The following is an 11,598-nucleotide window of genomic DNA, read 5'->3' as shown; positions in this document are numbered from 1 at the left end:
AGAGGGAGCTTTCCTGCTTGTTTGTGGTGCCGCTACTTGCCTGTTTGTGGTGTCTTTTGCCCATTCCTGCATCCGCACGTACCTCTGGAGGGACGAGGAGCCCAGGGGATAACGCAGTCACCTCTATGCCATCTTTACACTCTGAGGCGGACTTCAAGCCCCAGAGTGCACTGCAGGACTCTGCAGCTGCTGCGAGTGAGTGAGGGAGAGACGGGGCCAACGCGTTCATAGCGCAGCCTCACCCCGCTGGACGCGCGCGGGACATAGCCCAAACCATAAACCGGCTCGTTTGAGCTGGGCCTGACCCCCCCTCTTAGCTGTCCAGCATTGTAAGGTCAGTCACTTTACCCTTACTGAGGTTTCGCTGATTTTGATCCCTCATGTGTGCTTAGATTCTGTGACTTGTTAGTGAAATGAATTCCCGAGAGAGAAGGGGGAGGTACGCTCTCACGGGTGGAAGTGTGGCTCGGAGTCTGCACCAAGTTATAAGAGCCAGCTCTGTCTTAGCCCATGAAATTGCCCTGACTGAGCGTTGTTTATCTCTTCATCCCCCCATGCATAACAAACGTTCTTGTCTGGGTGGATTGATGCTTATACGTTCCCCTGAATGCTGCCGGCCACAGGTTCAGACTCTCCTAACTCTACAGGAGGTCTTAGCCAGACTCCATCCTTACTGCTGGACACTTCTTCAATAAATGAGCTACCAACTAGCCCTATCCCACATGAACTTGTGCAAGAGGGATAATCTAGCTCCACACTGCAACGGTTTAATACAAGGTCTGTGTCCAAACCCAAATTTCAAGCATCGGAAAATGTACCTGAGCCCTCCTCAAAGAGGAAGCGGGGAGGGGGCTCCCAGAGGAAAATAAGCCCTAAAATCCCCAAAACAAACAAGACTGGTGGATTGCATCTCCAACACTGCCAATGACATCTGAACCCTAGTCTACCATTCTTATATCTGGCACTCATAACACTATTGCAACTGGTATTCCAATGCTTGAATCTGAAGAGACTTCATGGGCTAAAATAAGGGCCCTTATATCGGCATCCTTTTCTCCGATTCTTGAGAGACTGACAGTAATTGAGGAGAAAATAACCAATCTCAAACTTTTTGCTGTGTCTAACCATGGTTCTGTTATGACTTTACTGGGGGAAAATAAATGTAATGTGTAAACCCACAATGTTTAACCCCCCCATCTGTCAACCCTCTAACAACTAACCCAATACCTACCTCATCTTACAGGAATAGAGGGGCGGTCATTGCTTCTGATGTCGGTACTGTGGCTCAGGAAGGTGGCTTGGGCGAGGTGGGGAATATATCCAGTGAATTTGCCCAGCTCATCCCGAGCACTCCTAGGTTTGAAGGGGATAGACCTTGTGCTAGGTCAGCCAGCAATATAGCACAGAACAATCCTATGCCCACTTATTTAGGCCACACCCCCTTCCAACCCCCCATTCACTTGTATATAGGATGTGTCCATACCGGAAGCGCAGCGGACGAGCGCAGCGGGCGCGCCTAAGGCAAGCCCGTCTGCGCCCGTCCGCGGCCGTACGGGGCCCGGGCCATGTCACTCTGCCCAAATTACTACCACCCTCACTCCCAGGGACCTGATTGCTCTACACTCTGTGAGGCCACTGGACACCACCAGCTCTATATGCCTGCAACAACTAGGTATTTATCAACCCCGGAGTACCTTTCCTGAGCTACAGTCCCTCCCGTCCCTTCTCACTTTCAAACCCTCAGCTCTTCCTGCTCCTCCTAAACCCCCACTCGCTCAGGTACCCGCTAATATGGAATTAGCGGTTATCTACCTTAATACTCGTTCACTTGTCAGACACCAACTTGACATCTTCCACCTCCTAGACTCGGACCGACCCGATATTCTTCTCCTAACCGAGACTTGGCTGACTGAGGACTCCTCCCCCGACATTCTAGCAGCTATCCCTCCAGGATATTATATACTCCATGCTAATAGGCCTGCCGGCAAACTAGGAGGCGGTGTAGCCGCCATTATCAATCTCTCCCTCAGGTTCACTTTCCTCTCCCTCCTTAACATCCCACAGGTGGACTGTCTGGGAATTAGACTCGAATCTTCTGTCTCCCCTCTTACCTGTGTTCTGGTTTACCGTCCCCCACAATCTATGCCCAATTTTTATTCGAACTTTGGTGACCAGCTCTCCCAGCTCACCATCAACAATTCTAAACTCCTAGTCCTGGGAGACTTCAATTACTGTCCGTCAGACACCCATGAAAGTCCCAAATCCCTGGCTTTCACCGATCTTCTAACTAGGCTTAATGGTATCCAACACATTCATTCACCCACTCACTCCAAGGACCACACCCTTGACCAGGTGTGGACCTATAACCTTGAAATCAAGTCGCTCACGATTTCACCTTGCCTCTGGTCCGACCACCATTTAATCTCTTTTCTCCTCCTGGTTCCTCCCCCTCGCAGCCGAGGCCCTTGCCTCCAAGCTCGCAACTGGAACAAAGCAGACCTTGACTTATTCCTCACCTCTCTATCATCCTCGGTCCCGGCCGCTCTTGGCCCCATTGACTCCCAAGAAGCTGCACTAGTCGACTGGCTAGAACATGCCAGCGACAAGGTTGCCCCTCTTAAACGAATCAGATCCAAGCGCCCCCACGACGCACATCGATGGTTTTCTGATAGCCTTAAAACCTTAAAACTAGGTCTCCGCCAGGCCGAGCGCCACTGGCGCAGAAACTACGACCCCATAAAGAAATTACCCTTTCTAAAATTATTGGGAGAGTACAAACTAGCCATTTCCGCTGCAAAAACTGCCTATTTTTCCACCAAAATCCTTAACTCTGCGCAGAAATCTAAAGATATCTTTGCAATCGTAGACGAGCTCTCACACCCGGATAGGGTAACTCTCAAACCTCTTCCGTCTCAAGCACTCTGCGACTCCCTCAACTGTTTCTTTATAGAAAAAATTATTAAAATCAAAAATTGCATCTCCTCCACTCCCCCGGCTACACCATTAACTGAGGTTGCACCTGAGTCAACCCTCATTCTTTGACTCAGTTCCCCCCGATATCAGAAGAAGTCTTCATCAGTCTGCTTAATAAAGTCTCCTCTGGCTCCCCCACAGACTGCTGCCCCCCGCGATTCTCCGGGCTGCCTTTTCAGCCTGCCCCACCCCTCCACTGGCCCTCCTGAACAACTCCCTTCTGCTCGGTGTGGTTCCCAGTCAGTTTAAGAACGCGAAGTAGTACCCATCTTGAAGAAACCCAGCGCTGACCCTACGATCATGGCCAACTTCCGTCCCATTTCCCTCCTTCCCTACCTTAGTAAGGTACTTGAGTCATATGTCACCAGCATCCTCAGTTCCTTTGTTGAGGACTCCAACTTCCTGGACCCCCAACAGGCTGGGTTTAGACCAGCCCATTCAACTGAGGCGGGCATTCTCTCTGTTATGGAGGAACTCCGCAGAGGTGCGGACTCTAACGGCAGCCAAGCCTTAATCCTCCTGGACTTGTCGGCAGCCTTTGACACGGTCGACCACTCCATCTTGGTCGACCGTGTCAAGGAGGCTGGAATTGGAGGGACGGCCCTTGATTGGGTTTGTTCCTTTTTGACGAACCGCCACCAATCTGTTCGAATTTCCCAATTCTCGGCGGACAGGATGAAACTCACCTGCGGAGTCCCGCAGGGCTCGTCTTTGTCTCCACTCCTTTTTAATTTATACCTTACCCCCCTGATCCGCTCCCTCCGGGGAAGGAATGTCACTGCATTTAATTATGCAGATGACATTCAGCTCATCTTCAACCTTGACTCGCAGGAAGCGGCCCAGGATTTCCAGTCCACCCTTTGCCATATCAGCGACTGGATGGGCGCTCACCACCTTAAGCTTAACCCCGACAAGACGGAGCTCGTTCTTGTCGGAGGCCCAGCCAATCCATGGAACTCCACCTTCTGGCCCCTCTCCCTTGGCCCCCCTCCTAGTCCCGCTGAAAAAGTAAAAAGCCTAGGGGTCTACATCTCACAAGATCTTTCCATGAATCATCAGATCAGCGCTACAGTATCCTCCTGCTTCCACCAGCTCAGAAAAATCCGGAAAATAGCTCACTTCCTGACCACTGAAGCTCTCACCCTGGCGCTGTTGGCGCTAGTCATCTCTCAGATTGACTACGCCAACGCCCTATACGCAGGCATTCCACAATATCAAATAATGAGACTTCAGTTAATCCAGAATCAGGCCGCCCGTCTTATCCATCGTCAGCCAAAACATCACCACGTCCGTCCCCTCCTCAAAGCCCTTCATTGGCTTACTGTGTCGGAGCGCTCCAAGTTCAAACTTGGCTGCCTAACCCATAAATCCCTGGCCGGCATCAGCCCCTCTTTCATCTCCTCTCTTCTTCATCCGTACGCCCCCCCCAGACACCTCCGTTCCTCCCATCACGCCCTCCTACAGACACCTAGGTACAGGCGTAAAAAGCACAGAGGTCTTAGATTCTCCTTCTTGGCCCCCTCACTCTGGAACTCCCTACCTTTAGACCTTAGACTCTCCTCTTCCTATCCTCACTTTCGCTCTCTCCTGAAAACTCACCTTTTCCGCGGTGTCTATACATAAAGTCCTTCTTTCTCCCCTCTTTGCCTCCTCCTGGGTTGGTGATCAGCGCCAAGAAACCGTCCGGTGAACGCAGCGCTATACAAATCCTTTTTTACATTAAATTTTTACATGCCCGGCTTAGATAATCAATTAACTACAACCCCTGGGGGTACCGGCCGTGCCTTCCCATCTATACACTCTGGGTTGGGAAATAGCTTGACCAGACACGATCCAAGGGTAGTAAATCTTCCTCCTGCTGCTGCACCATTAGTTGTGGTCCTGAGGAATGTACCTACTCTTCAGGATGGTCAGCTAGAATCTACCAAACAGTTAATGGCAAAAACAATGCACTGGTTTAAGGTACAATTGAAGGAAGCGGGGGTATGGGGCTGGGACATCTGCAAGCAATTGATAATGGCTAGACGTTCATCTTGGGTTGGATACTCCACTAAGTATGGGGGGGGGCGACTGTGTAGTTGGCAACTTCATTAATGAGCGTGTAGTTAGGGTCATATTGGAGTGTTTAGGGAGTTGGAATGAACGGTATTGTCCTGGAAAAATATCTGTCCATCCCCTAGGGTTCTTCTATAGACAACATTACTGTTTGCAACTAAGAAGAAGGACCTGTAGTGATCATCGCATTGCCAATGATAGGGTTATGGGGCATCCCCTTGACTTAAACTTAGTTAACCGATTTGCCCCATTGTCCGGCCTAGACGGCTGTGACTGACTGATACCTGCAGACTCATCTGGGACAGAGAAAATCATTATTGATCCTGTTGCTTCCAACTTTATGGATTCAAACCCCAAGTTAGTTACTGACAGTGGGACAGAGGGCAACGAGAATGTGGTTCCGTTAGAACAAAGTGAAGGTTCACCTCTCAGGGCATTAAATATCTTATCCTGGAATATTGCTGTTCTGTTAACGAAGACTAGATCTTCTGACTGGTCTAATTTCATTGAGCCTTGTGACATTATTGCGTTTCAGGAGACTTGGTCTATGAGCACAATCTTTCAGCCAGGTTACCTGGCATTTGGCAAGCCAGCAATTTCTAGTACCAAAGGGCGTCCATCAGGCAACCTAACTATCTGGGTTAAACAATAGGTGGGTCTCCATGTGGAAGACTTAGTGATCGACAACCCAGATACTCAGGCAATTAAAATAACTTCTGTGTATGAACCTGTGTTTATACCTATTAATGTCTATGCCAGAGGGCTGGTAGGTGGCAATGCTTCACCAACTGTCTCCAGTCTGGATACATATGTTAAATAATTAAATGGGTCTTTCAAAAGGATTATTGTGAGGGATTTTAATTGTATGTTCGAGCGACTTGGCTTAGAAGACAGGAATCTCACCAGTGACGAGGATGCTGTCTGGGGCGTCCCATCCTTGATGCTTGCCCCAATTAAGAACTAGACAGAAGCCGCTCTCCAATTTAAAGGTCTAACATTAGAGAGGGAGCTTTGTGCAGCTAATGGAAGATCTAAATTAGACACCAATGGCGGCAATCCCACTTTTACTAGCGGACCTAGGAAAAGTAGGATCGATTATTTTCTTATAAACCTAGAACTTTGGCATGGGGTGAGGAATACAGAGGTCATGAAAGATCAGAGAGCGACCACGATCCCCTTTTATTGACACTAGATGTGGCATGTTGTTTGTCTAGGAGTAGTAGCCTGGATACTGCAACACCAGATGTGATTATGTCCAATGACTGCTGCAGGTTAAAATGGGCACAGGTATCCGAGGATGAGGGCATTTTGACTCAAATTAAGTTAACATTTGTAGACTCCCTTACTGCCCTCTCGCACCTTGATTTAAATGACAATACTCTTCCAGCCCTTACTGTACATCATGAGGCCCTCTTTGCCAAGTTAAGATCTTATATGGTGAAATCCAAAATAAGAAGTGGCAGGCGTATAGTGTATAAGTCAGAAAAATGGTACGACGGGGAATGTAGGATTGCCTACAGAGCTTTGTCTAACGCAACAAGGGCAGGTTCCATGCAGAAGATAGGGAAACTGAGATCTAATTACAAGGCCACCCAACTACGTGCAAAGAAGGCCCACAATGAAAATAGATAGCGGGACCTGTTGGATGCATGTAATGGGAAAACTGGTGCTGATTCTGGCATTTAATTAAGTGGGGCGGTGACAACGTCGGTCCGGCACCTGTTAATAATGTCCCTCCTTAAGCCTGGGTTGCTCATTATCAGACCCACTTTTTCCATGTAGGCAACTGATCCTGGGCAATTCCAATGTGTAGTATCAGAGTCAACCCTAACATTTACCTCAGTGGAGATAGAAAGTGCTTTTGACAGGGTAGCTGCAGGTAGAGTCCCGGGCCCGGATTGTATACCGGCGGATATATTTAAATCTGACCAGGAGAACTGGCTGAAATACATTTTTATTTTTGCCAAAGGTCTAACTAGAGGGGCCCCTATTCCGGATTCCTGGCATGGGGCTGAGATTGTCCCCATATACAAAAAAGGGGACCAAGCCTGCCCTTCCAATTATCGACCTATTAGTCTTATAGACACTATGAAAAGCTGGTGGCTAGATTAGTGCTAAGTAGGGTAAATAGGTGGATTGATGATAATGAAACACTATCCATCTATCAAGCAAGATTTCGCTCCAATGTTAGCACCATCAACCAAGTTTTTAGATTCTTGATGTTATATTGGAACACCGTGATCCCAGCTGGGTTCACCCTCTATGCAGCATTTGTAGATATTAAATCTGCATTTGATCTAGTGCCCCGTAACAAACTTTGGGCCACTCTTAAAGAAGCTGGGATGCTCAAAGAGAATATTTCATTCATCATAAAACTAAATGTTTCCACCTATGCCCAAGTTAGGTGGGGTCAGCAGGGGGAGACAACTGAACGTTTTCCGGTGGACAGGGGAGTGAGGCATGGGTGTGTGTTGACCCCTACCCTTTTCTCTTCGTTCATTAATACATTTGTCTCATACTACTCTGAATATCCCATGGATGCCCCTACTTTAGCTGGCTCGAGGGTTCCTTTATTAATGTTTGCAGACAACACCTTAATCTTGTCTAAAACACAAGCTGATCTGCAAAGAGCCCTTGACAGATTTAGTCTTTTCTGTAATAACCATGATCCTCTAGTCGATGTTGATAAGACAAAATTCATGGCCTTGCATAAAAACAAAACAGTGAACGCCAGAGTGGAAATGAATACTACATCCCTTGAAGAAACTGACTTGTTTACCTACTTGGGTGTTACAATGGGCAAAAGAATTAATTGGAAGCCACAGATGGATTTGCTGGTCCTAAAGCATAATCAACTAGCAGGGGCACTTCTAAAAGAACACCGTTTATCAAAAACCAAACCTGTACCTCCGGTTTTGGCAATATACCAAGGAAACGTTAAAGCCTCAATAATCTATGGAGCTGAACTCTGGGGCTTCAAAAACTTAGGGGCATATTATCAAGGGATTTTTCTCTGCTTTTTTGGCTTTAAATGCCAAGAAAGCGGAGATAAAACGATCTCCCTATCAGCAACAGGGTGCTAACAAGCAAATTCGCATGTTAGCACCCTTTTTTCTACGCTTCCCCTTGCATCTCTAATGAGATGAAAAGGGGCGTTCCAGAGAAAAATAATAAGAGAAATGTTGTTAAGCGACATTTCTCCTATTATCAAGGATATCGCTAACCCTGTTAGTGATAAAAAAAAAGCAGCGCTAACCGCGATTAGCGCTGCTTTTTTTACACCTGGTATTTTCCTGACTTAGCCATGATATCCTATGGAAGGTGGATATCATGGCTAAGTTTGCGAGTCCCTATCATCAAGCTAACGCCAAACTTTGAGAGATTATCGTTGGTTTTCCAGTGATAATCTCTCATTTGGCAGCTAGCGCGAAGATTTTTATCACTTCTGAGATAAGGGTTATTAATAGCATGCTATCTCAGTGATAAAAATCCCCGCTACCCGACGATAATTATCCTAGCGCTAAGTGCGCTTAGCAATAATTATCGATGGGGCTTGATAATATGGCCCTTAGTTCCTTTAGTCCAAGCACAGAACAAGTTTTTAAGGACATTGACCAATCTTCCCCAGTCGACACCACTTAGACCCTGATTTTTAGACCTGGGGTGTATTTTCTTTGAGGAGGCAGCAGGTTACAGACCGCTTGCCTATTGGCGCCGGCTTTGGACTATCCCGGAGTTAGCTTCCTATGCGCAAGCTCTTAAGCATACTAGAGAAGCTGATAAAACAAACAAAATCTCATTGCTACAAAGGATTAAGGTTACATTATTGGATATGGGCCTCAACCACTTGTGGCTGGACCTAGACGGGAATTATTTTCCCTCAAAATCAGAACTTAAAGCCTTATATAGGGATATGGTCTGGCAGAAGTCTCTTTCTCAGGTGAATGGTAATTCCCTAACAGGTCTTTTTCTGGGCCACAAAATTGAACATAGACTGGAGGCCTACTGGGATACTATTACCAGTCCTGGTGATAGGGAGCTCTATCACCAATTTAGAGTGGGTACTCTCCCGATAAAATCGTTCACAAAAAAGTGGGGGAATGTTCAAGACATAAATTGTCACACCTGTTCATGTGAGGAAGAGACCTTGCTGCATATTCTTTTTGTTTGCCCTGCATATAAGGCCCCTCACCACAAATGGCTATAGCCAGTTTGTGCTAAAATAGGAACAAGATGTTGTCAAACGGCTTTGCGTATTTTAAAAACTGATACCAACAAAGTCATAGTTATTGCTATGGCTAAATTCTGGATCTGGACATCGGCCCTTAGAAGGAATAGGATGCAGGGCATTATGCAATTATGTAATTATGTAGTTATGTAGTTATGTAGTTATGTAATTATGAGACTATGTAGTTGCGTAATTATGTAATCATGTAAATGACTTCAATGAGCTATGGTGCTTTCTAGTCTTCTCAAATGTAACTTGCTTATAAGATTGTGATCCTTTTAACACAAATCTGCGTAATTATTTTTATTCCTATTTTCCTAGGAATTACTATTAGTTTTAAGATAAAAGGTTTTATGACATTTATTATTAGTCTGTTTTGTTTTAATGGAATTGTATTGAATTTTATCTTGCAACATCGTAATTGGTTTTAATGAGTTAAGTTTTGATTTTTCTTATTGCTGTTTATATGTGTCTTATAAGATTGCTTATGATCGAATAAAGACTAATTGAAATGAATTGAATTGAGAAGTGAAGGGGTCATCTTCCTAAAGGCTTCAGGCAAGGCAGTCCAGTATTTAATCACAAGATAACTGAGAGCCCGGCCTCCACTTCAGAATTTATTAAACCTGAGGAGGTTCACATTTTGCTCACTAGCTGATCGAAGCAAATAATTTGGTGGACACTTCAAGATCTTTTTCAGCATGTATGGCGGGCATCTTCTGTTGACTGCTTGATGAACCGAACATAGGGACTTAAGTATAATCCCCTATCTATTGACAACTAATGAACTTTCCACCTGGATTCTGAAACATGCAACCATGTCCTCAGCTGGAGTATTTGGCAAATAGCAGAATTCTAAAAACCTTGTAGTTTAGATAAACAGGCTTTGGAAATACATTTATAAAGTCTATTATAAAAGTAAATTGTCAACAGGATTAATGTTTGAGAATCCAACTTTCAGCCTTGCAAGGGCAAAAAATTATACAGTTTCTTCAGCATTTTACAATAAAAAAGTCAGTTGACTCCATGTAATGACTGAATGACAATATATTATAAAGCAATGCCCTCAAGTTCTTTACAACTGAGTGCGCTACCGGAGTGGTTCACAACCCCCAGAACCACCAGAAATCTGACCAACCCGGTTTTTTACAGAATATTTATGTGTTCTATATGCATGAATTTCCTTCCATAAACGTCTTTTTATTCTAAATCTCAATCCCAATATCAGATGATTTCTGTTTCTTATAACTCACCTTTGCTAAATATAGGTTTTCAGGGAACAATGGAGCCAATATCCTGTTCTGAGAAACTCTGCTCATATCCCTAACTCTTTTGTTACAAGACTTGATATAACCCAGTGGTGGGTTGTGTAATGTGAAAGTGGTGGGTGTAAAATGCAGCCATGCATTTGTCAGAGTCAGGGAGCACAGTGAGTGAGCATAACTATCATAAAGAGGATTCAGGAGGAGAAGCAGGATCTACAACAAGTGCATGAGCTGTAAATAGAAATCTAATCCCTCAGTTCCGCAGATGGTCACCTATCAACTTTCCACAATATCCTCATTTGCCTTTAAATACATCTGCATGCTTACTAGAAGGTAGCAGCTGTGTTGGATAATGTACTGGTTTTGAGGCACTGGTGGGGGATCTAGAACACTGCACTAGTATGTATCTCTTGGCTAAACATTCCTTGCCAGTTTTCCACATTGGATTTGTTACTAGACCGCCACTTATTTTGTAAACTCACGTAATATTGGTAAGTTTGGGTGCTTGAAAGGTGGAGAATTTACAGGAAGATAAAATGCTCAAGCACAGAACCCCATATCGAGGGAGCACAAGAGTTCACACACAGTGAAAATATAAATGTGAGATTGCAGTGCATGATATTGGATTATGATTCTTATATTTTCCTATACTAACTTGTGTGCAGCATTGCTTTTGTCACTTTTACATATCCGCTAAGCTTCATGAAGCGTTTTAGTAGGGGCAAGTCATTGAAAATTGAAAATAGTTTGAAACAAAGAATCCCAAACCTTTGGCCAGAGAGCTTGATATAGCCTAGTCTATTGTTATTGGTGGTAATGTTTTTTTTTTAGGATTGCTTTGGTTTAAAATGAAATACTGTTGGCTGCATGTGAGTATTTTCTTTGTGTTTAGAGTCTTTCTTTGGTGTGTCTGATGTGTATTGTGCGTGTGGTGTTTTAAGAATATTTGTACATCTGTTCTGTATGTTGTACGAGAAATGGCACGGGGTGCGTGCTTTTCCTGCAATGTTGTCAATAGTTTAATCACTGCCGAAAGGCCAGAGTAACTATGGACAGTATACACTCTTCCTGATTAAT

The sequence above is a fragment of the Lissotriton vulgaris genome, chromosome 8 (assembly GCF_964263255.1).
Source record: "Lissotriton vulgaris chromosome 8, aLisVul1.2, whole genome shotgun sequence".
Classification (NCBI taxonomy): Eukaryota; Metazoa; Chordata; class Amphibia; order Caudata; family Salamandridae; genus Lissotriton; species Lissotriton vulgaris.
Note: the sequence above shows the minus strand (reverse complement) of the source record.